Source organism: Heliangelus exortis, chromosome 17, assembly GCF_036169615.1.
Source record: "Heliangelus exortis chromosome 17, bHelExo1.hap1, whole genome shotgun sequence".
Classification (NCBI taxonomy): domain Eukaryota; kingdom Metazoa; phylum Chordata; class Aves; order Apodiformes; family Trochilidae; genus Heliangelus; species Heliangelus exortis.
This window is the reverse complement of record NC_092438.1, coordinates 5536604-5558902: the sequence shown is the minus strand read 5'-3', so window position 1 is coordinate 5558902 and position 22299 is coordinate 5536604. Positions and strand designations below refer to the sequence as shown.

The following is a 22299-nucleotide window of genomic DNA, read 5'->3' as shown; positions in this document are numbered from 1 at the left end:
CTGTGGGTCATGTAATAATATGTCATTAGCTATCCTAACTGACATAAATGGGAGGATAAAAATGCTATGGTGCTGTAATACTCAAAAGAGGGAAAAATAGCAGTATTTTCAGGAGCTTGTGTGCCTTAATGCAAATTAGCTTTTTAATGTTTTTCCTTGGATTTGATATTAGGATTTTTTCCCCATTAATAAAATCAAGGCACACTGAGTAGTACTAAACAGAGTAGTAAATGTTTAGGTTCCCATCATGTATCTTCATGAGCAGCATCTTCCCTGAAAATCACGTGCAGGTAAACAAGCCAGCTAAGCAATCCTGACTGAGCTGGGCAGGCAACTGAAAATCAAAAGTTCAGTTAAAACTTAGAAAGGGCAGAGGCTTGGGAAACTGGAAGTTGAAATAATTCCCAATCTTCTATGTCAGTTGAAAAACAATTAGTGAGCACACTGTCTCAAAAAGACTTTTCAGAGAGTCTGTATTAGTGGTGGCTCCATGCAAGACAAGGATCCAGGCATGGCCAGCCAAAAGTATGGGGAAAACAAGCTACACAACTGTGAAAATCAGTGACCAGAAAAAAATGCTCAGCATTTCTTGGTAATACCAGCAGATATCTGCAGAACTATGGTAATTTCCTGCATTTGGTTTTTACTATCAGTGCCCAAATTAATTCCAATACAGAGTTGACAAATTTAATGTGCATACACGCATATAAACAGGGAAGAGGAGGAACTGATTCTGTCTGAAATTAGAAGTGTTCAAAGTGTTTTGATATAAAATAACAATTTTAAGGCTGGATTGCATTTAAACAAACCAGACATTTCAGTTTATTCTATTTCCTTTTTTTTAATTATTATCATTTTTTGCCAGACAGTTTGCCATTCTGAATATCCTGATTCAGAGGAGCTCAAACCATCCTGAACAAGTATTCCAATTCACTGACACCCCCATGTTTCTGAAACACATTTCAGAAATACATGTTTGGATGTTATGGCTTGAAACAACCAAAGTGATACAAGTAAACCAAATATTTTTCACCCAGTACTCTGCAATGAGACCAGATTTTATAATCCTGAAGCTTTCATTAGAATGGGCTTTCTACACGGCAGCCAGTTCTGCTTTTCCAATCACGTGCTCTCTGTTCAATATTTTCCATTCAATTCCATGTTGCATTTATGGCTCTGCTAGTTGCTAATTTTAATCTCTTCCAACCTTTTTTTAGCCCTTTGAAATACCCTTTTAAGTATTTCATTGATCTCATGGATCCTCAGTGTCTGTGCTGTGTTGAGATGGTGATGGCAGAAGATGAAGAATTGGTGAAATCACAGCCAGAGCCTCTGGCAGCAGCTCTTCCCGTTTTCCTGCTTCTGGGAGGGAAGATCCAGTGAACTGCAAACACTCAACGTGAGTGTGGGAAGCTCAGTGACTGTTTGGACTGACCACAGTAACTGGTGGTGGTGTAGGGGAGGATCTTTAGAAGTCAGTAAGTGTCATTAAAGGTCTTTTCTTCTTTACATGACAGTTAAATGTATGGTCCCCCTGAGAGGGTGGAAGCAGGATCGATGATGAACTTCAGTCCATAGTCACTTGTGAGACATAACCTTGGCTATTAGCTCACAGATCAATCAATAAGCTGTTATCTCATGAGCTAAGAAATACACACTGCCTCAAGCCACTATTAATTAGAACAGCCTGGGAGGTATAGAGCAGAAGATATGTGATGATTCTGTTCCTGATCATTTGAAACACTGAATGAAGCTGAACAGATAGAATTTGCTTTAGAATTGTTGCTAGGGTTTTTTCGTTTGTTTGTGTGGTTGGTTGATTATCTAAACAGGGAAAAGGGGTCTTTTTCTGGTATGCTCTGTGACTGATTTTTGAAAGATCAAAATTTTGGCAGTGCAGAATTGGTTACTGCCCTGGACCTGAAATAATTAGATCTCTGATATGTTCATTACAAATTCAGAGGAAATACAGCTTTTTGGTGTTTTGGTGGGTGGATCCAGGAGTCACATTTTCAACATGGGGAAGGTCTTTTGTGTCTTTTAAAGACTATTGAAAGTCACTGTAAATTGACGACTGTCCTTCATGTAAAGAAGACCAAATTTTAAAGCCCATAAAGTATTCTTGCTAAAGTCAGATCCTTGACTTTAAAATGAAGGCAGGAAAATGGTTTGCTGAGTAGCCAGGCCATACAAAGAAAGCCAATGTGTTTGGAGATAAGTTGAGAAAGACATTTAGCTTCTGTGCATATTTCCAAAGGTAAAATTATAACATAGCTGTGTGATTCCAGAGAGAAGCAAAGCAGAGCAAAATGTGAGCATTACAGGCTTCTTCAAAAACCCCTTCAGACAAACAACAAAAACATGAACAGAAGTGCAGTCAGCCCACTCTTAATAATAGAAAAATTGCTCAGTGCTAGCAAAAAGAGATTCCTGCTTATTAAACGAAGACAATATTTTCTAGTTTTTTTCCTGTTTTCATATCAATAAAATCAAACAGTGAATAGTTATGCTGTCCCAGTATAAATATCCCTGTTTGTTGTCACTTGTCCTCAAGCTATACAATTTCTCCAGAACATGAACTTCTTGACTCTAACTCTACATTTTACTGCTTTTCTCTGTTACATTGACTGGTGTGAATTCATCATGTATTTATCAAGAAATATATGAGCAGTTGCAGAAGGATATGGTCTCCTGCAAACATAGTAAAAAAAGTTATCTATCTCATTTTTGCTGTCAGCTTTTACCAAAGCTAATGTCTACCTGCAGAGAAATAAATAGGTTGAAGATACAGTATTTGTATATGTGCTGCACAGTTAAAGATCTTTGCCAATAATATAAGTCTATACCATTATTAAACACCATTATTCACAGAAATCAGGAACTTCTCTTTAAACAAAACTTCTGAATCTATGATAAAGCCAAGAGCTGCATGATCTGCCAGTAATCACAGAGGCCCAGGCTGAAGATGAGACTGATGCTGGGACAAGGTCATTACACACCTCTTTCACTGGCTTTTTTCTTTTTCTTGTCTTTTTTTTAATTATTATTATTTTTAATTTTTTTTATTCTTTTAAGTGAGTACAGAGTGTTTTTCTAAACTTGTAGATTTGCTTGTAGGTTTTGCTTGTAGATTTGCTTGTAGGTTTCTAATGTGGACCATCAAAATCAGTGACTTTGAGCTATTCTTGTGGTGGTTATTGAATGTATGCTTTTAAATACTTCTTGATTGTAAGTATGGGTCTAAGAACATATGAAGAGGCATCTGATTGTTCCTGATCTTTGCACATTTCTCTTGAAAGTTCGGTTTTAGGTTTCTCAAACAGTGTTGAATTCCTTATATATGGATTCTTTCTATTTCTTTACACCCAAAAAGGGCACACAAAAAGTGATATTAATTCTTTTTCAACTGTAAAGTCATGGTAAAGTTATTGCAAGCTTTGCTAATAAAGATTAAGTTTATTAAAGCACTGTAGGTATTCTAAAGTAAAGCCCCATAGCCAGCCTCATGAAGCCTTCTCTCAGTGACAGACTGGAATGGGAGCAGCACCAATGCAGATGAGTCCCATCAAGAGTCACCAGGACATCTCCCCTCTTTTTGAGCTCTGCAGCTTCCAAGGTGCCAGAGAAAGGTAAGAGGCTCTAATTGGTATTGTTTTAATAGCAGTTTCTGAGTAGTACTTTAGAAACAGATGCCAATTTACCTAAATATTGTCAGTCTCACTGATGACAGTATTTGAACTCATGGTTGGAAGAAATTTCACTGACATCACAGAGCTTAGCACTCTCTGTGCTCTACAGATTCAGACCATACAGATTGATGGTCTGAGTCAATAGAAGTCCTGGGCATGGTGACTTGGGTGTGTTTTAATCTGTTTGAATATGACTCCTTTGTTATTCTTCAGATGCTTTGAATCTCTGACCCTTATCCTTTTGAAAAAATCCACCTTGGATTTCCCAGTGCACTTTTTCCAAAGAATGCAATTAGTTCTGATTCCAAACATTGTTTTAATTTCAAGTATGAAGAACTAGCCTGACATATCTGGCACTGGTGAATTCAGAAGAGCCAATTTTTTTGCAGTGTCATCCTTGATATATACACTTCTGAATACCTTCATTATGTTTAACAGGCTTGTGGCAAATGGAGTCTGTTGTTTTGCTATCAAAAAGTTTTCTAAAAAAAGCTGGTAACATAAAACCTGTTGAAATAGTGACTGCAGTGTTTTGAATCATCTATTAATTCAGAGAGGGCTGGAGCTAAGAGACATTTTCTTTGGCATATGTTTTCTTAACTGTAAAATCATTGGTGGGGCTTGCTCTCCAAGACAGAGAAGTGTGATCTATGACATTGTATCCATACAGCATAAGGAAAAATGCATTTATTTATTTACCCTTACACACACACAACTAAGCCAGTTATGTGAACAGCATGGAAATCAAATTCAATTTAATATGTGTAATCTGCATGACGTGGAAATCCCTCGTGAGTATCCCTGGCACTGAATTCAGCCTCAGCCTGAACCTTCTCAATATTTCCTCCCCTAGCTTCAGCATTCCCCCAGGCAGAGCTGACCCAGGCAGGAGCCCAAAGAAAACACAACAGAGATAATTCCATTTTTCAAGCCTATTTCTGTGAAAGGCACGTGGCTGCTCTTCTACAGGAGTACTACTTTTAGGTCCTGAGGCTCGGTCCATCCATGACATGCAGTGGCACAGGAAGAGGAGCAGGACCAGGTCCAGGGAGCTCTGTGCTGTGGGCAGGAAGGATGTGCTGCCTTGTACCAGCTGGCTCAGCAGCACCCAGCACCACTATCAACAGAGCAGGAATATCCCCTGAGCACCAGGGCAGCATTTTCACTGGTGAGGGACCAGCTTCTAGGCAATGAAAATCAGAGGTAGATTTGATGTAACAAGAAGGCAGACAGTGGGATGCAGCTGTAGCTACTAAGCCACCAGGTTCTTCTCTAATAGAGGATATTGGTGCTCAGTGAAAAAATATTTATCCTAGTTATGTATTTTCTGTTCTTTTCCACTATGTATGACAAAACTGCAGGATTTATACCTGCCTATTTTGCATATCACACTTCATAGGTTCCCTGAAGATCTATTGCCCATGGCAAGAGTATCAATATTAATAGCAAATGATCACGTTGTCTGTTGAAGGCACAAAGTTCCTCATGTTTTTTTCTAGGGATTCAGGGAACTAACTAACACTTACATATCCCTAGTCAAATGGTCCTAACACCACTGCAAAAGGTGGCTGTTGCACAGGGAATAACACTCCAGAATTTTAGCCCAAGATAAGCAAGGTGAACTCCCACTCAATGAAAAGTGTTATATAATGTACAGTAACATTTCAGTTGGAAGCCCTCAAACAGTAAATTACATACCACTCATATCTATTCAACAAAATGTACTTTTCAGTACTCAGGAATTTCACAGTGGATACATAAATTCAAGCAACCTTTAAATTCTTTCTTCCTGTACTCGTGGGTGTGACAAGTCAGGATGGGAATTTCTTTTGCGATCACGTCAAGTGAGGCAGGGAAGTTGATACATATTTATATGGATACACATGCACAAACACCATTTAGCTGTTTCAATTTGCACTTCAGTAAAAAATTCTCTGACTATGAATATTTTGTTTTCACTGCCTCAGAATGAAATCTGTCTTAGAAAATAATCAATCTGTAGGAAATCAGCTGTCTGCCGTTTATATTTGAAGACTCCTCGGTGCCACAGTAGACCTGATCTCTTAGTGATCCTTTTTCTCTATGCCCACCTCTCAGAACCTGGTAAAGTAGTTGATGCTTTTCTTGCAGCTTTCAGCACTCATCATTTCCACTTAACACTTCGTTTCTTTTAGCATCCTAATAAAAGAGGTGCAGTATTCCTACTGGGTGCTACAGAAATTCCTCAGTGCTTCTCTTATGCAAATTCCTGCGTCTGAGTTCTAATTCAAGACATCAGGTGACCTGCCATCAATGGTAGCACTCTAGCCAGCTGTTCTGGTGCTGCTCAGCATTGCGTGTCCTCTCAGTCACAAAAGAAAACCCTGAGGGCCTGCAGCTCCTCAGCTCCTCTCTCAGGTGTAAGCACATCACTTGTACTCTGGAGACCCGGCCACCCAGGGATGCTTCACTTGAGATGTTTTCTGTCAAGCCCTAATCCTGAATGCAAATGGCCTCAGGCAAGCCTGGAACACCTTCTGACTGTTCTGCTCCTGAGGACAAGAAGGTTCTAGACATGGGATGAACTAAAAGTTTGAATTAACTCCACCTAAGGTCAAGTCACCATGAGAATGAAAAGAGGAAGATTGCTTTGAACTGCTAGTCACATGTACCACATGCCTGATGACTGAACACAAAGAGCTGGAACTGATCATTTAGCAATATGTGTTTGATCTTTCTGCTGATGAAACCCAAAAGGTTTGTGTGACTCAAATGTTAAAAGCAGTACTGATAACAAGGAGCATCAGCTGGGTAAAAAAAACAGGCAGTCCATGCTAGAACACATTTTGCATTATCCGTACATGAGTGAGGCAACACTGAAGCATACAGCTCACAGACCTAAGGAATAAAGCACAAGATCAGGTATTAACTGGTGTCTAAGTTCAAGCAAATCACACCAGAAATTGAGACCTTCAGCTCCTTCCTCACCTCTCTGTGGTGGATCCCAACAAACCATCTCTGCCCCTCAGAAGCTGCCAGTGTCACCAACCTGAAAGCTGTTAAGCATTGAATCATCTGTGACAAGGAACTGACATAGAGTGAAATGTGATTGAGAACTGAGCATGGTATAGAGACACTTTGATGTCTGAAAAGCAAAAAAATTCACAGAAAGGATGAAAAAGTGTGTAACTGCAACAAAAGCAAGCTGAGATCATAGAGAAATTAAGACAAAAACCCAGAAGTGAAACTGTAACAGATGGAAAGCAGGCGACTGTGAAAATCGTTAGTATATATTATCAGCTAGGAGCTGTCTATGAGCAGGAGAGAGGCTAAATGACACTAGTTGGAAGTTTTGAGCTGCTGAGCTATAGGAACCAATAAAAATTACAGATATCCTGGCAATGGTCCATTATTGTGTGAAGTCAGAAGAGCTGTCAGTGGTGATGCTGTGAAGATGAAGCTGAGTAGGCAAGAGAGATTTCAGGTCCTGTCTCTCATCCCAGGATGGTTCCTGGGTTTTGATTAATGACTCTTTAATGATATGCACAAGCAAGTGTTCCCAGACCCAAGTTCACTATTCCATGGGGAATGCGCTAACTGATAAGTCACAGAGCTGTGTTCCCTCAAAAACCTGCCCTAGAGATATCTCCTGTCTTATGTGTCCTTGACTTTCTCTTCATGTCCTAGGAATGTTGCCTTTTCCTTGGTCCATGGCAGCAAAACATTGGTGTGATGAATAACTACCTGCTTCAAGAGAGCATGCTGTATGGCTTGGGAGGTACAACTTGGGTCAGAGCTGTGGAAGAAGCTGTGAAAGGGCTGTGTGACATCCCATACCACTGTACCAGCTGAGGTATGAAAGATGAATGTTGATGCCATCTCCTCTTCTTGCTGCATCTTGGGCATGTTTGAACTGGGATTAGGTCACAGACAGCCTTCTAGCTGCTCAAGCTGACTTAGGTGCAAAGCTTGGCAGCACAAGAGCAAAGGGAGAGCTGAGGTTTGGGGTTGAGACAGGTTCTGTCATATGCAGGTACTGGGACATGAATACTGAGCATGGTCAGCTGGGTCTTAGCTGGAGTCAGTCACATTTACAGTCACTGTTGCAGTACTTATTATTATAGTCAAGGCTGCAGCACTAAAATGCTTGCCAAAGATCCTTACCAAGTGAGATAAATCTCCTTTTGACTGCACGCAGCTATACGTATGTATATATGTACACATGTGCATGTGGGTGTTACTGTAGAAGAGCATGAACATACACAGAGAACAAGCTTATATATATATATATATATACATACACACACTCAGAATCGCTACAGACTCTTTTTTTGATCAGTAAGGAAAGCATACATACAAAGACTGAGAGAATCCAAGTAAAGCAATACTTTAGGCAGTGTGTAATAGAGGTAAGAACAGGAGAAGCCAAAATCTTGAAGGAAAACCACAAAACAGTTTTACAGTATAAAGGCACAGAAGCCAGCTCAAAAAAATACATGTGACTGGCACTAATCCAGCAGTACAAACATAGACAGAGAAGATGCAGAGTTATTTTAAGAAGAGAAAGTAAACACAGAAAACCACTGCTCAAGAGGCACCCAATGAGTAGTCCCAGGGCTAGAAGTATTTTCTGGCTTTACCATAGAGGGAGTCTTGCTGGAGATGAAAGTGTAAACCTTCCAGACAACAAACAAGGTAAAGTGGTCCTGCTGTCCACTGAAGGAGACCTCTCGTAGGCAAATCTTTTTATTCCAGTTTAAACTGGTCTAAGTGGAGCAGCATTATTAAAGAACTGCAGTGGAGAAGAAACTGTTTCCAACCTGGAAAATAATGCAGTATTGGTTCAGTGGGCTGACTCCATTTCTGTCTTAGCTCTGAAAGCTTTTTTTGGAGGTCTGGCTGCTGAGAGCTCAACACCCTACAGTGGCACAGCTGGATCTGGGCAGGGTGGGCCACATTCAGAATGGCACAGCTACCTTCAGACTCCTAACAGAGGCTTAAATCATTTATCTGGTTATTATTTTCTGACTCTAATAATGGTGTCCGCTTTCAGCCACCCCCTAGAACCTTAGGACCTCCCAGGTGAGCTGGATGTCTTGGTTTTCCTCTCTCACACAATACCTGTAGTGATGCCAGAGATGGCTATTTAGTGCTATTTGTTCAGAAGACCTGCCCAGGCAAATAGTGCATAAGATAATAAAAAATTCAGTAAGCTTTCAGAAAGGGAACATTATTCATCTGCTCAGAAACATCTGGACATTTCAGGAGTCCTGCTAAATTTAAGGAGTCTACTTAAATCTAAGTTTTCACTCAGGGGTAAATAAACCATTCTGGGGGCTTTGCCAGGCATCTTGTCTCTGTCTCTTGTCTTTGTAGACTATCAATAATGCATTTTCACACAGCACAAACCAGCAGCATTAGCTCCTTGTTTCCTTTTGTATATTTTTAGGAGCTCCCTCTCTCTGCTCCAGGTTACAGAGAGGCTGATGTTGACACAGTGATTGCAGCCAAATGGGCTACAAGCCCAGAAGTCCCCCCAGTTCATCTCTGTACAAGGGCAGGGACCCTGATCCCACAGGCAAGAATCTTGGACTGCCAAAACCACCATAGCTGTGCTGATCACCAGGGAGCAGCTGCCATGAGGATAGCCATGGAGAGACAGCACTGAAGTCTGAAAGGTAGGACATCAGCCAGGGATAAAGTTTGTTCTTATTTAAAACTACTGATGGCAAGACAGAAACTGAAATCATAGCTCACCTGAGAAGAGGTGAAGAGCTGAGCCAAATCTCCTGTAACAAGGGGAGGTTGGAAATACATGCCAGGATCTCATATCTATCAGCAATATTAACACTTCCCCATGGGAAAAGGAGAGAGGGAAGGAAGGGGCTCATTTCAACCATCATCTGCCTTGTCAAGGCCCACACAGTGGCCAAAGCATGTGCAGCTTCTTCTTGCTCTATGCCAGGTGAAAGTCCCTTTTCTTGTCCTCATTCAGAAGAGCCAGTCATTCAAGTCTGGACATTATTCATGAAATAACCATGAGGCAGCAGGCACCCACCTCAAGCAGGGCAGCAGCACCCTGTGCCAGAAGGTGCCCCAGACTTTTAGGTCAGTTGACATGTGTTGGCTCAGAGCTGCTCAGCACACATAATCCCAGGTAAACCCAGCACATATGTAATCAGGGATAAAAACAGAGTTGTGTCCTGTCATCCTGTCTTTGCTTTGCTGTGAGTACCATCTAAAACCACATAGTGGTTAATCAACTATGAACACACAGGTTCAACTGGTAATAGTACAGATTATTTGCACAGCATACTTCAGACCATGATTATATCCCTTTCTTTTAATATTTGTTTCAAGTACTGTCAGAAGGTAATAATTGATCTCATAAAACTTCACTGTCTGAACAGATTCAATTATAATGGCACAATAGTGAATTCAGCTTCAACTTTAATTATTTTTAAAGCAAAACTATAGTATCTCTTTTAAGAACTGATCAGTCTTCATTAAGGACTAACACATATTTCTGAGCTTTGCTTGCTTAGAGTTTCAGCTCAGATTTTTCTGTCTTTCAAAAGTGATGCATGAAGTTGTGGCAGCCTGGCACAGAAAGCAGGGATGAAGCATCAGGTGTCAGACCATTCTTATTACTATGCCTGTGCCCTGCTCTGGGCAGTTAGAGAGGATTTGTTTTCCAAGTCCTGATCTAAACAGGATTTCTCTAGAATGCCAGAAGTGTTAGGTCAGTCCCATCTTTGGGTGAGAGCATACTGACCTTCTGAAGCAGGGAAGGCTGTCTGCTTGTCTTTTAGGCTTACTGATAGTGAGGCATCAGTAGGTTTAATAAACTCTTCTAACGCAGAAGTTATTTCATTGTGTAGAGCAGCAAGTTTGGGATGGTCTCGGGGAGGCAGGGGCTTAGAGGAGCCCTTGCTGCACTCCTGGCTCTCTCTGCTAGCAGGCAGCATGGGCCACCTCCCTGCTGCCTGTTCGTGCTGACCCTGCTCAGCCTGTGATCTCTTCCCACACTGGATCCCCCATCCTGGTCCAGCTGAGTTACCTCTCTTATGGGCTGAGAGCTGTTCTGGAGGATGGGACATGCTCTGCACAGCCACAGAGCCCAAGTCAAAATTAGCAAGGATCTGCTTTCAGGGAAAGGGAATAAAATGAAGCAAAAGTCCCCTTCTCCTAGAGATAATGCACAATAGTTTTATACCTGAAAGACTTCAGGTTCATAAATTCTGCTTTGAGGAAGGTGCTGTTTTATTAGCTCTGCTGAAGACTTTAAGCTGTCAGAGAGCCAGTGACTGCCTTTTGACCTGCAAATGCACGCAGCTGCTGCTTGCAAGAGGGAGATATGCAACACATCTGATTGCAGCTTCCTTAGAAAATGAGGCATCTGCATAAAGGTGATAATTTTCTCTTTTTTTTCAGGAGAAAAGAGAATAAAACACAGACAGTAGCATAGTGCCTGGTTTACCTGAATTCTGTGTTCATGGTCAGTTCCTAGGCTGTGCATGCTACTCTGTTCTAAGGAAGAGGAGCTGCCAGGAAAATAAAATAGTCTAAAGAATGAAAGCCAGCTAGATTTCATTTCTCCTTTGAATGAAAATTTGTGAGCTTTGTAAAAAAGGAATATGGATTCTAATGCTTTCATAAGCAATAAACATGCCTGCTCCCTTTCCTATCCTTGATGGGTAGATAAAAAGACAGAGAGAGAGGCAGACAAACAGATTATTATAAACAGTTATTTGCCACTTGGGATCATAAATATTTCCCTCAAGGAATCTGGGAGATGTTTTGGCAGCTGTGAAGATGGAGAGCAGTTCTCTGGGGGAAAATAGCTATCAGGTGTACACTGCTACTAAATGCCTGTTCCCAACCCTCTCCCACAGCAGCCACTGACATCCAGACAGCTCTTCCTGCAGCTGAGGGTTAAATCCCCTCTGTGGGGCTGTGTTCATGTTGGCATAAATGAAAACACTGAGGTATCTCAAAGCCACTGGGGCTTTTGTATCATACGCTGCATGTCAGTCACATTCCTTTTGCTGATGTTCCTCCAGAAAACTCTCTAAAGAGGTTTTTTTCATCATACAGGTTCAAAATATCATGACTTCACCCATTACAGTGCTAGCATCTTTTTAGAAACACTGGTTTTATTTTCAAGGTATGTGGGAGTGAGGGAGAGGAACAGACTAATTTTCCACTGCCCATTCAACACTCCCCTGTTTTACTGCTTGATTTGGTTTGGGTTTGCTTCATTGACATTTTGCTTTACTCAGAAATATTCTTTTTCAGAGGAGGAGAGATGTATCTCTGCACTGATGTATATGTGTTTCAGTAGTAGAAACTAGCAGATGCTTTTGAATCCCACGAGAAGGAAGGCAGTTTGACAGATTCAAAGTGGAAAACCTCACTAAACAAGCATTTTAAAAAAATAAACAAATGTGGTATTCAGGTTTAAAGTTAAAGAAAGTTTTCTAATCCCATTGTCCTTTTAGGTAAGTTTTTATAACCTCGGTTCAGACTGCAGAAAAGCTATAAGGTTAAATAAATAAATAAATAAATAAGAGTAGGAATTAAGTGGATTTCCAGAGATGTCATGCCTGAGTGGGTTATAAAGTTTCCAAATATTACTTTCTCCATGAAGACCGATGGAAAGATGTCACCAAAAGCAAAGGTACTGGAATCCTGTAACTATCAAGCCTGTTTCAGAAGATAAGAATAGGCTTATTTCATAAGCATTTGCCCTATGAAGGAGGTGCAGCAGAGCAAAGTCCTGAAATGATAAGGGACCACTGATTTTATGCATGCTTGTCATCAAAATTGAAAATAGTTTTCAGGTCTTGTTCAAAAAAGAATTTGATGCTCACAAATACGAGTTTTTTCAGGGTTTTTGAAAAATCTTTTTGTACCAATAGATTTATTTTTCTGCTCATTATAACACCAACACAAAAGATACCATGAGAGTAAAAGTTCTAAGAAATTAGTTTCAGTGCAAGTAAATTAAAAAGGCCCTACTAGAGTTTGCTCTGAGCAGGACAAAGCTGATGTTCAGAGAAGGGTTGGGAAGTGAACCTTTGAGGCTGAGTGAGAGGCTTCTTTCAGAGGGGGAGGACAAACAGGATAAAAAACCCCAGGACTGCTTATTAAGCCATGTAAAAAAATTGATTTAAGAAAAATGGTGGAAATCCCCATCATTCGAGGAGAGGCCAATCCCTTTCTCTCATATTTCAAGACACTGAAATCTGCCCAGAGGTCTGTGACTGAGACCAGTGATTGTGACAGAGAGGCATCTAGGGAGGGAGAGCAGCAAAAAACCCAACCCAACCAAAACAAAAAAACCCCACTCATCTGTATCCTCATTCCTCCAGCATTTCTAACCCTTCTTGCACTGTGCTGGCCTCTTGAATTCACTGTTATCCAGACACAGACAATACCAGAGTTAGAGGGTTATGGTGAAAAATATTTCTGATCATCTTCTTTTAATTGATATTTCTTTGATATATATAAAAAAACCAAACCCCAAAAAATCAATGGATACTTGCAGTTTACCTTCTCTATAATAGTCACTCCTGTAATTCCTCATCATTTTTTTCCAGTAAACATTGTATTTAAAGGTATTTTTTTTTTCTGAAAAATCAGACTTCTGTTGTGACTCTTGGAAGGAGGAAGATAGAGAGGACCAGTGTTTCATATCTGGATGTGTTGTTGCCCTACACTTAGTTAATCTATTTACCAGCTTTTTATGTTGCTGTTTTTGGTATGCTAGAAGAAAGCTTCTCAATGATCAAGAAAAACCACACTGAGGAACAATGGTGATACTAACTCTGCCCTTGATAGGGTGGTGTCTGGCAGTGTATAAATACCCTTGACAGAATGACAGAAATCACTCTATATTTACCAGGAGCCCTGGGCCAACACACACAGTGGTGGGAACCCATCTGTTCTGGTGCAGTCATTTTATCAACAAGCTACTGTTCAACAGCTGAGACTTTGTAATGTGGGGTTTTTTTTGGTTTTTTTTTTTTTTTTGCTTGGCATGGGCAGAGAACAGAAGCGCCTTAAATAGCAGTATGACAAAACCAAAATAGATCAGAAAGGTGAACTGTAAATTAAAAAGTCTTGTATTAATCTGAGTAATCATATAAAAGAATGAATTAAACTAGGTATTACTTGACTGGTGGCTTCCCTAGTACAACCCTGATGTTAGCTGGGTGTCAGTGAGTCCTCTCTTCTAGCACATGCAGCAAACCCCTGCAAGAAGATGAGCAGGGGACTCTCATGAGTTGGAGAGCTCAGGGGTCTTGCTGGGGAGGGTTTTGATTGGAAAGGGTGGCAGCTCCAGAAGACAGCATCCAGGTCCTTGTCTGGATGCACCCTGGCCTGTGTGTGGTGGTGGTGTCTGGCAGAGGGACCTGCCACAGCTGATGCTTCTACTCACAGTTTCAATTTTTTAAAAAAATAATTTCCGTTTATACTTACCAGTAGTTATTGCATCCTATACTGCTGAGCAGCTGCCTTTTCTTGCCTTTTGGCTTTGCTTGCCATTACACTGTTTCATTTTTCTTTTAGATATTTGCTCACATAAACAGTTCTTTCCCATTTCTAGATGTGTAACATTTTAACCCAACATTCAAAATGGACAATCAGAGCACTTGAGCCAGCAGCCTGTCCCGTATTTGCCTGAATTAAGGGAAGGTTTGAATTCTAATATAGCTTGCACCTACTTTTGAAATACAGGTCTAAATTCAGTGTTTATTTCTGGGTAAAACTTTGCCTAGCAACAGTGCCTCTGTAGCTTGAAAAAACAGAAAATGCAAACTTGTCATTTCTTCTCAGACCAAGCTTCTCAAACCTGCCATTGCTCCAGATGATTTTGCATATCAACACCTCAATCCAGAATGATCCTAAATACTTACTTAACTATATGTCTAAATTCACTGGTACCTATTAAAGAATTTTAATTTTGTTTTATTAGTACATCCAGGGCATTAATCTCTGTTATTAAAAAAAACAACAGCTAATTGCCCTCAAGACACCAATACCTGAGATTCTATGCTGCTGTATGCAAGTCTGAAAATGTTTCTTCTGCAGGCAGATTTTTCTATCAGGGTGCACCAAGAACAGAAGATCTTTTATGCTTTCTATAAAGGCAGTAGTATCTCCTCCCCTCCAAATGTTAGGGCTCAGATCCCAAAAAAAGGGGGGGAAATAAACTCAGTGTGAAAAGATAGCAGTGTTAAAGATTGTTTCCCCAAAGATTGTCTGTGAAATGCACTGGTGTGAACCCATAATGTCTGAGGAGCCTCAGGTGAATTAAGGATGGGGAAGAGGACTATAAAAGCAAAATATTATTTCAGAATTCAAGTTCGCCAAACAAGGCAATTGAATGTTTAAGTGGTTCTTTATGTTCTTAACATTTTTCTGTAGCAGCTTTCTAAAAAACAAAAGTGATATAATCAGTGTTTCAGAACAACAGATTTCTCTCAGGGAAACTGTTTCATTCAGCACAGACTTAAAATCTGTCTTGGTATTTGTCTACAGCTGTGGGGTTTTTCTCCTCCTTTGGAAGACTGCAAAATGAAGTCCTGAAGTTACCTGCTAGGTAAGTCTATAAGCAATACAAATTATATAATTTTTTTATATTCCTCTGTAGTGATTTATTTTTTTAATGTGAAATTCTTTATCAATAAGGTGTTATAGCTGTTTCACAGTTCTGTGTTTCCTGGAAATTAATTTACTGGAATCAGCTGGGTTTGCATCTGACAGAATAATCTGGAAAAATGCCCTGATTGCTCCCAAATTGATATTTCTACAAAAATAGCTACAGAATTTATGCAACAATAGTTCATTTGTGTTTTAGTGTTCCAATACGTGTGACACCTTTGATGGGAAAAAGAGGTAAGTAATAGAAAGAGTCTAATATAAATAGTTTTCCAGGCTGTCTCTACTAAATTCATGCACCCCAACAAAAACCAGAGAATCTGTGTGTGTGGCATGCTTTAAAATCCACTATTAACCTGGAGCAGCAGGTTATCCTGTTCCAAGATATAAGTGTCCAATTTTAATTACCTGACACAAACTTTTCCTGCAGTTCATCTCACGGGTTCCATGTGTCCTCAGCTCTCACTGGGCTTCATAATGCTGAGAATGATTATCCCTGATAGGTTTCATCTGTCTCTTGGGATGGTACCTTTGAGCAGGGCTGCAGCAGGGCACTGCACACCCCTCTGCTTGCAAAACCACAGGTTTCAAATGCGAGGGCATTGCTGGAGTTCAGTCAATTTTACCCTTGGTGAAACTTCTGCTTGCTACGTATGAAAAAAAGAAAAGGAAAAAAAAAATGTATTAATCACTAGGTAAGAGGTTGGAAAAAAAAATATCAGCATGAAGGTAATTTTTGGTGTGGTTTGTGAGGCAGGTGAAAGGAGCAGCTGGACCAAGCACTCAGAAGCAGGCAATGGAGGGCACAGAAGGAGCCCCGGGGGGATGCTGAGGATGGGGCAGCCCCCACCCAGCCACTCACACCAGCAGCAGCTGGGGGGGCTGTCACAGAGCTGAGGACAGCAGCAGAGCTGCACTCTGTGACCCTGTGACCAGTAGGGCCAGGGAGCTGAGAGTCCTCTGAGCACTTCAGAGAAGATCTTTAACCTTGGAATTTCTTTTATGTTGTTGATGGCTTTTTGGGGGGTTTTCTTTTTTTTTTTTTTTCCAGAAGAGTCAGCATTATTTTCTTCATGGTCACTGCTGAGCACTACATAAATCCATATCCATACTGTGATTAATGGCTCTTCTTTAGTACCAAAGGAAGGATTTAGATAATGCTTTTAATCACTGTCAAACTTCATAAATTTCCCGCTTTCTTTCCCTGTCTCCTGTGAAGCTTCTTCATGGCAAAACCTAATGAAAGCTGCCACTGGGTGTTGGATGGATTTGCAATGAACTTCAGGTGATACATACCAAACCTCCATCACACCTTCCCATGGAGCTACTGAAAACTGAGACGTGCAGGTCTGTGATTCTTTGTGAAAGTGTAAGGGATCAGGTTGTGCCCATTTCTGATCTTTGGCTGAGGGAAAAGTTGCAATACAGAAGTCAGGAGTGACCTAATGGCATAGACAGTGATGACCTTCCACAGCTGAAGGCAGTAACTTGCTTTCTGAGTCACAAAGTAATTGACACCTCTTTTGGCTTAGACCTTCACTCATATATGGGAATCACCTCAGGATGGAGCTGAGGTTTTGTAAAATATGAAAATGCAAGACATTGCAGATAGTCAGAGGGCTGAGTGTTCACAGACTGGCTTAGTCCCATGTGTCACCAAGAAGCAACCTCAGACACAGCCATGGGCACAGTCCTGCCATGCCAGGCTGGGAGAGATCCCCATGTGCCCCAGGCCACCCTGCCCGTGGCCACCCAATGCAGATGGCCAGTGGCCACCCTATGGCAGATGCAGCATTGCACACGATGCCACTGCAGATCAGGCATTGGACTCACACACTCAGACACAGCCAGACATGGATTTATCTGGCCTGACTTTAGCCTCCCCACTGGAATGACAAATTACCCTCTGGTCTATGCAGCAAGGAGAAATGTGTTTGCAGTGAGCAGCTCAAAGCAATTTATTTTCCATTACTTTTGCATTTCCAAAGCAATGTTTTGTCCATTGAGGTAGAAAACATTAGGATGCCAAAGACAGGGCAGTCTCAGGAGGGATCTCTGAGTGCTCACACCAGAACGTGCCTTTGTATCCAGCATCCCTCTGGCTGACCCATCATCCTCCTTGGGGCTCCTCAGAGATGGGATGGGGCCATGATTCCCTCAGCCTTTCACTCACGTTCCAGTGCCCTGCAAGCCAAGGGTGCTGCAACACATTTATTTAATTTGAGACTTGGACAGGACTTCTGCCCAACCAGTTGGTTGGAAGACAAGCTCTCAGTCTCACTAATAAATGGCAACTTATTTTTTTAGGAAAAAATACAGTACAGGAAGCTTCCCACTTCTAAATAATTTTGTTGTGAAATTCCTGGTTCCAGTTTTAATTTTTGCATTTGTCACCAATGTTCTTGTGTTTTCAGGGAGAGCCAGAAACCGTAACTGTCTTGCAAGCCACACATGGAACTTGTTCCTTTCTAAATAATTCCTTTTATATTAAAAAGCAGCGGCAGAATGTTTGCAGAGTCTTTTGAGACCTCTAAGATTAAGTTTGTTGGGTTTTTTTTTTATTAAATGTAGGTAAAGAAAGACATGATTATCACTGAGAAAATATTTCCTAGAACCCTAATTTGTCACTAAAGTTTCTGATCCTCCCCTTCTTCATATTCAAAAGCATGTCTGATTGACTTAAAATGGAAAGCCATTCTGAAACGCTAAACATTTATAACTGTAATTGCATTTTAATATTTGATATGCTTTTTAATTGTGGAGAAAGTATTTACATCAATGCTGAGCCTGATATAATATTGCCATCCCTTACAATCCATGAACTGCCCTACAAGAGCTACTCATGATCTGAGGTCAACAGCAGTGTCACATTTTATTCAAAAGACATGAACCATGAGTGCCTTTGCACCAGCCTGTAGAGCCTGAGAATATATATTAACAGTAAAGGCCAATGTCCTCTGTCCCAGGCTTTCTTTGGTGTCAGCTCAGGTCAAATCTGTGTATGGATGGTATTGAGACACAGCCAGTTGGGGGAAAATATAGACAAAGCTCCAGTAAAGCCCTGGGTCCAGGTTAGCATAGAGGTGAGTTTACAGTAAAAGGACTGCAGGTTGGTCTTTAAGTACACTTCTGCTCAGAAAACACAACAGGTAAAATAAATACCTTCCCAGACAGAGGATAAAATGCTCCCAGGCACACAAATCTACCTCCCCTGATGCTGTGCCAGGCAGGCTCCCCAACACAGCCCTGCAGGACATGCAGTGTGCCCTCTCCCCCAGCACTGCAGAGCCCCAGGAGGCTCTTATGGGGCTGGTGCATGATCCCTGCTGCTCACCACACAGCACTGGGCTCCTGGGGGACAGATACAAGCACTCCCTCAGCTGACTCCAGTGGTTTTCTAATCTATCAAAGGCAAACAGTTTAGACTGATCTTTGTAACTCTCCTAAGATTTTTTTTGCATTAAAATGGAGATGAAGCTGGTGGCCTGATTGCACTCAATAATGACAACCATGAATGTGTCCTGTCCTTGTAGGCTGGAGTGAAGCAACACCAACCTTGGAGTAAAGAGGTAGGCCTGATAATCTCCTTCCAAAAACTGTTCAGTGCAATTTCATGGGTTTAGGTCCTACTTCCTAATCTGTGTGCCTTTGACTCTGCAGCCAATAAAAGCTGGCTCTGATCTTGTAAGTGGGTTGGAGGCTGCAAGAGAGCCCCCCCACATGGGCAGCTGGAAGTGCCCATCCTACTCCTGCTTTGACCCCTGCCACATTACTGCAGCCTCAGCAATGCCCGTCCCCACTGGGCGATTTTCTGCCTTGCAATAGAAGAGGAGGCTTGGGGGTGTCTTTGAAGGCAGAATCAAAGCAGCAAGGAGCCAGTCACCCTTGATTCCTTAATGGACGTTTTCCCTGCTAGCTCCCCTCCTGGCTGGCTCTCATGCCATGTAGCACACCCGCTTCAAAGCACTGACACCTCCACAGCCACACTTCTGGCCAGCCAGCTTTGCTTTTCTCCCACTGAGCTATTCCTCCTGCTAAAGGAGGGACCATCGTGGCTGCCCACCTGAGTCACCCTCACCCTTGTGCATCCTGCTTACAGGCAGTGTTGGGGTGGGGGGGACCAAGGGGACACAGCCTCACACTGACCCACCCACCTTGGTGCTTTGAAGAGCAAAAATGGTCTTCCTTGGTTTAGAAATTTCTGAAAACATGTAGAGGAACCCATCTTCCTTGTTGGTGTGGGGCAGCTCTTGATTCTGTGAGGGAAAACAAAAAGCTCATGGTTTTTGGGCAGCACTCCTTTCCTTTTGGCTGCTCTGGGGTAGGAGGGTTTTTGATTTTTTGTTTAAAGTCTTCGTATAGGGATCATTTCTTTGATATGCCATTGTATGGGGAGCTTCACTGGGAAAAATACTACTTTAAAGGCAAACAAATATTAACCATATATTAGGAAGGGAGCCCAGTGAGAAATGGCCAAATTGGGCACACAGCTGAGGAGAGCACTGAGGACTTCTTGGGCTGTGTGACCTTGTGAGAGCACAGCACGGAGCTGTCCTTACCAGTGATGCTATGTAAGGCTGAGGTTACTTAGGGGACAGTGTTGGAAATAGCAGATTTGAGTCAAGATGGGGCAGGATGGGGACTAATAGGGACAATATAATTTGGGATCCTTTGTGAGGAACTTGGGATTCAAGAAAGGAGGTACAAGGGCAGTAAAAAGGAGAGCTGAGGAGTGGAAAAGGAGAAATAAGGTGTGTAAATCACAGGTATGATGCAGTTTTAGGTCCCTGCCAGGGACGGTCAACTACTGTTGTCTAAATGAGGAGAATAAACACAGCCTGTGGTCATGCCCACACCATATGTCACACCTGCTTCTGCAGTCACAGCCCCAGGAAGGGCAATCATGCACCTTTTCCAGGCCTGGAAGCACCAACATACCCACCACTGCTTTGTGGCAGGTTATTTACACCTCCTTCCTGACAAAGTCTTTATTGTAACTCTTGATTTCTTACAGAATTGCTACCTTGGCAGAAAATAGAAAAAAAAGAAATGAAAATTCAAGATCTGTCTGATTCATATTTGCTTGCAAATAATAAGCACCATGCAAACACTACCCAAGCAGAAGAGAGATTTATTTTTAAGCATGTGAGCAGTTTAAGGTCATTTACTTAAAATTGCATTCAAGAAACAACAGTGATGTTTCTGCATTACTTTCTCCCTTTAATGCCACTCTGCATTTAATCTGTCTCACTGTTCAATAGAAATAGCTTACTCCTACGTCTGAGTAACTGGTTGGGTTACAGCCTGCATCTCAAACACCATCCTGTCACCAGCAATGAATGTCATTTTTAGAGCTCTCATTCCAAAGAAAGGTCAGTCACTATTTTAAACAGCAGAAGAAAATAGTCAGTCCAATGGTCACTTTATCCTTTCTTCAGCTTTTACAGAGGAAAAAAAAAATCATCTTTGTGGGAATGGAATTTCTAATATTTTAAAATATTTATACAGAATAAACAGAGTCTGGCAATGAGGCTTTTTTTTCTCAAGATGAGATTATTCATTTCTGACAATGGCACAGTGGTGTTGTGAAAGGACATCAGATAAGAAATGCAGCTGGTTGAAATCTTCTGAATTTCAAGTTCCTTGCAAGACTTTTCAGAAGAAAAACCCTTTCTCCAGAAAATAAGGATAATAAAAACCTCAGCAGCTGAGTGTTAGCTCAAGACTACCAAAATACTCAGCTTTGACTTTACAGGGATTTATCTAATTTCTGGAGAAGTGCCTTTCTGGCTCTGCTATATTTAATTAGAAAAGACAAGTCCCTTCAGAAAGTGCATCCCCAAGGCAGGGAATAGTATTTTTGGTTCCTCACCCCTCCTCAGTGGCTCTCTAGGAAGCCTATGGTGTCAAAGTCTGGGTGTCAAGAGGATGGGCCCAGAACCTTCGCAGTGTTGCCCGGCAATGGGACAAACAGCAATGGGCAGAAATGGGAACACGGGAAGTTTCATCTGGACAGGAGTAAAGATTTTACACTGGAACAGGCTGCCCAAATTGGCTGTGATGTCTGTTTCTCTGGAGATATTCAAGGAGTTTGGACACTACCTTGTACAACCTGCTTTAGGTGAACCTGCTTTAGCAGGGAGGTTGGACTGACATGATCTCCAGAGGGTCCCTTCCAACCACTGCCATTTTGTGATTTTATGGAAACAAGCTCTTCAGCCTAGCCCAGAGGGGGGGCCACATGAATACCACAAATGGGCAGTGGCCAAAATGCATGTGGAAATTCAGTGGCAAATGGACTTTAAGATGCTTTCAATGAGCTGCAGCTGAGTTTCCTTTTGCATGAGATTTGGCAGGTGGAAGACCTCCAGTGGCTCCACAATTACTTGCTATCCATCTTTATTGAAACTTTCTTAGCTGAGCTAACTTATTGGCTTTTTATTTGAGGCTTTACCATTTAATTATTTTATTTTTTTTAAAAAAACTTTCTGCTAGAATCCCCTAAGGTTTTGAATGTGATGATCATGAAATTACCCAGCACTTACCTCCTCATAGAAGAGACAATGTGCAGTTGCATGGCCACTGGCAATGAAACATCACTATGAATTACTGTCAGCTGTTTTTGCAGAGTTTTTTGAGTGAAAGTGTGAGGGGATGATTTTGTGGAAATGCTCTATCATTGCAGTTTGGGTTGAGAGCATATGGAGGCAAGCTTTGTGAGATGCAGAACAGAGTTTGTTATTCACCATGTAAAATAGTCTGCATGAAAAATAATAATTCAAGAAAGAAAACCATCAAAGTTGTACTTAGGGTGGTGGCATACACTTACTTCTTTCTACCTAAACTAAAAATACTCATAAATTAACTTCATAAACCTGAAGAGAGAGGAAGAAAGGTTCCATTTTGTGTAACTTAGAAATAATTTGTCAGGAGTCAGGTCAAAGAAAAGGAGAAAAAAAAAATG

At 41.4% G+C, this 22299-nt stretch overlaps 2 long non-coding RNA genes across 3 annotated transcripts in view; one reads left to right on the top strand and one right to left on the bottom strand.

Annotated features, from left to right (window-relative positions):
- The first annotated feature begins 534 nt into the window (after positions 1-534).
- Positions 535-17354, top strand: LOC139803935 (uncharacterized). The gene is made up of 5 exons (XR_011729216.1): positions 535-2987; positions 3523-3629; positions 7356-7521; positions 9118-9346; positions 16555-17354. It is a non-coding gene; the product is annotated as an uncharacterized lncRNA (long non-coding RNA).
- The window catches only part of LOC139803933 (uncharacterized), a 14531-nt gene continuing 8164 nt past the window's right edge, over positions 15933-22299 (bottom strand). Inside the window, exons 6-7 of one of the 2 annotated variants that reach the window (XR_011729212.1) lie at positions 19490-19591; positions 15933-15982 (exon numbers count right to left, since the gene is read on the bottom strand). This is a non-coding gene — a long non-coding RNA (uncharacterized lncRNA). Of the gene's footprint in view, positions 15983-17453; positions 17536-19489; positions 19592-22299 lie in introns of those variants that run through there. The other variant, XR_011729213.1, reaches the window with a different exon arrangement.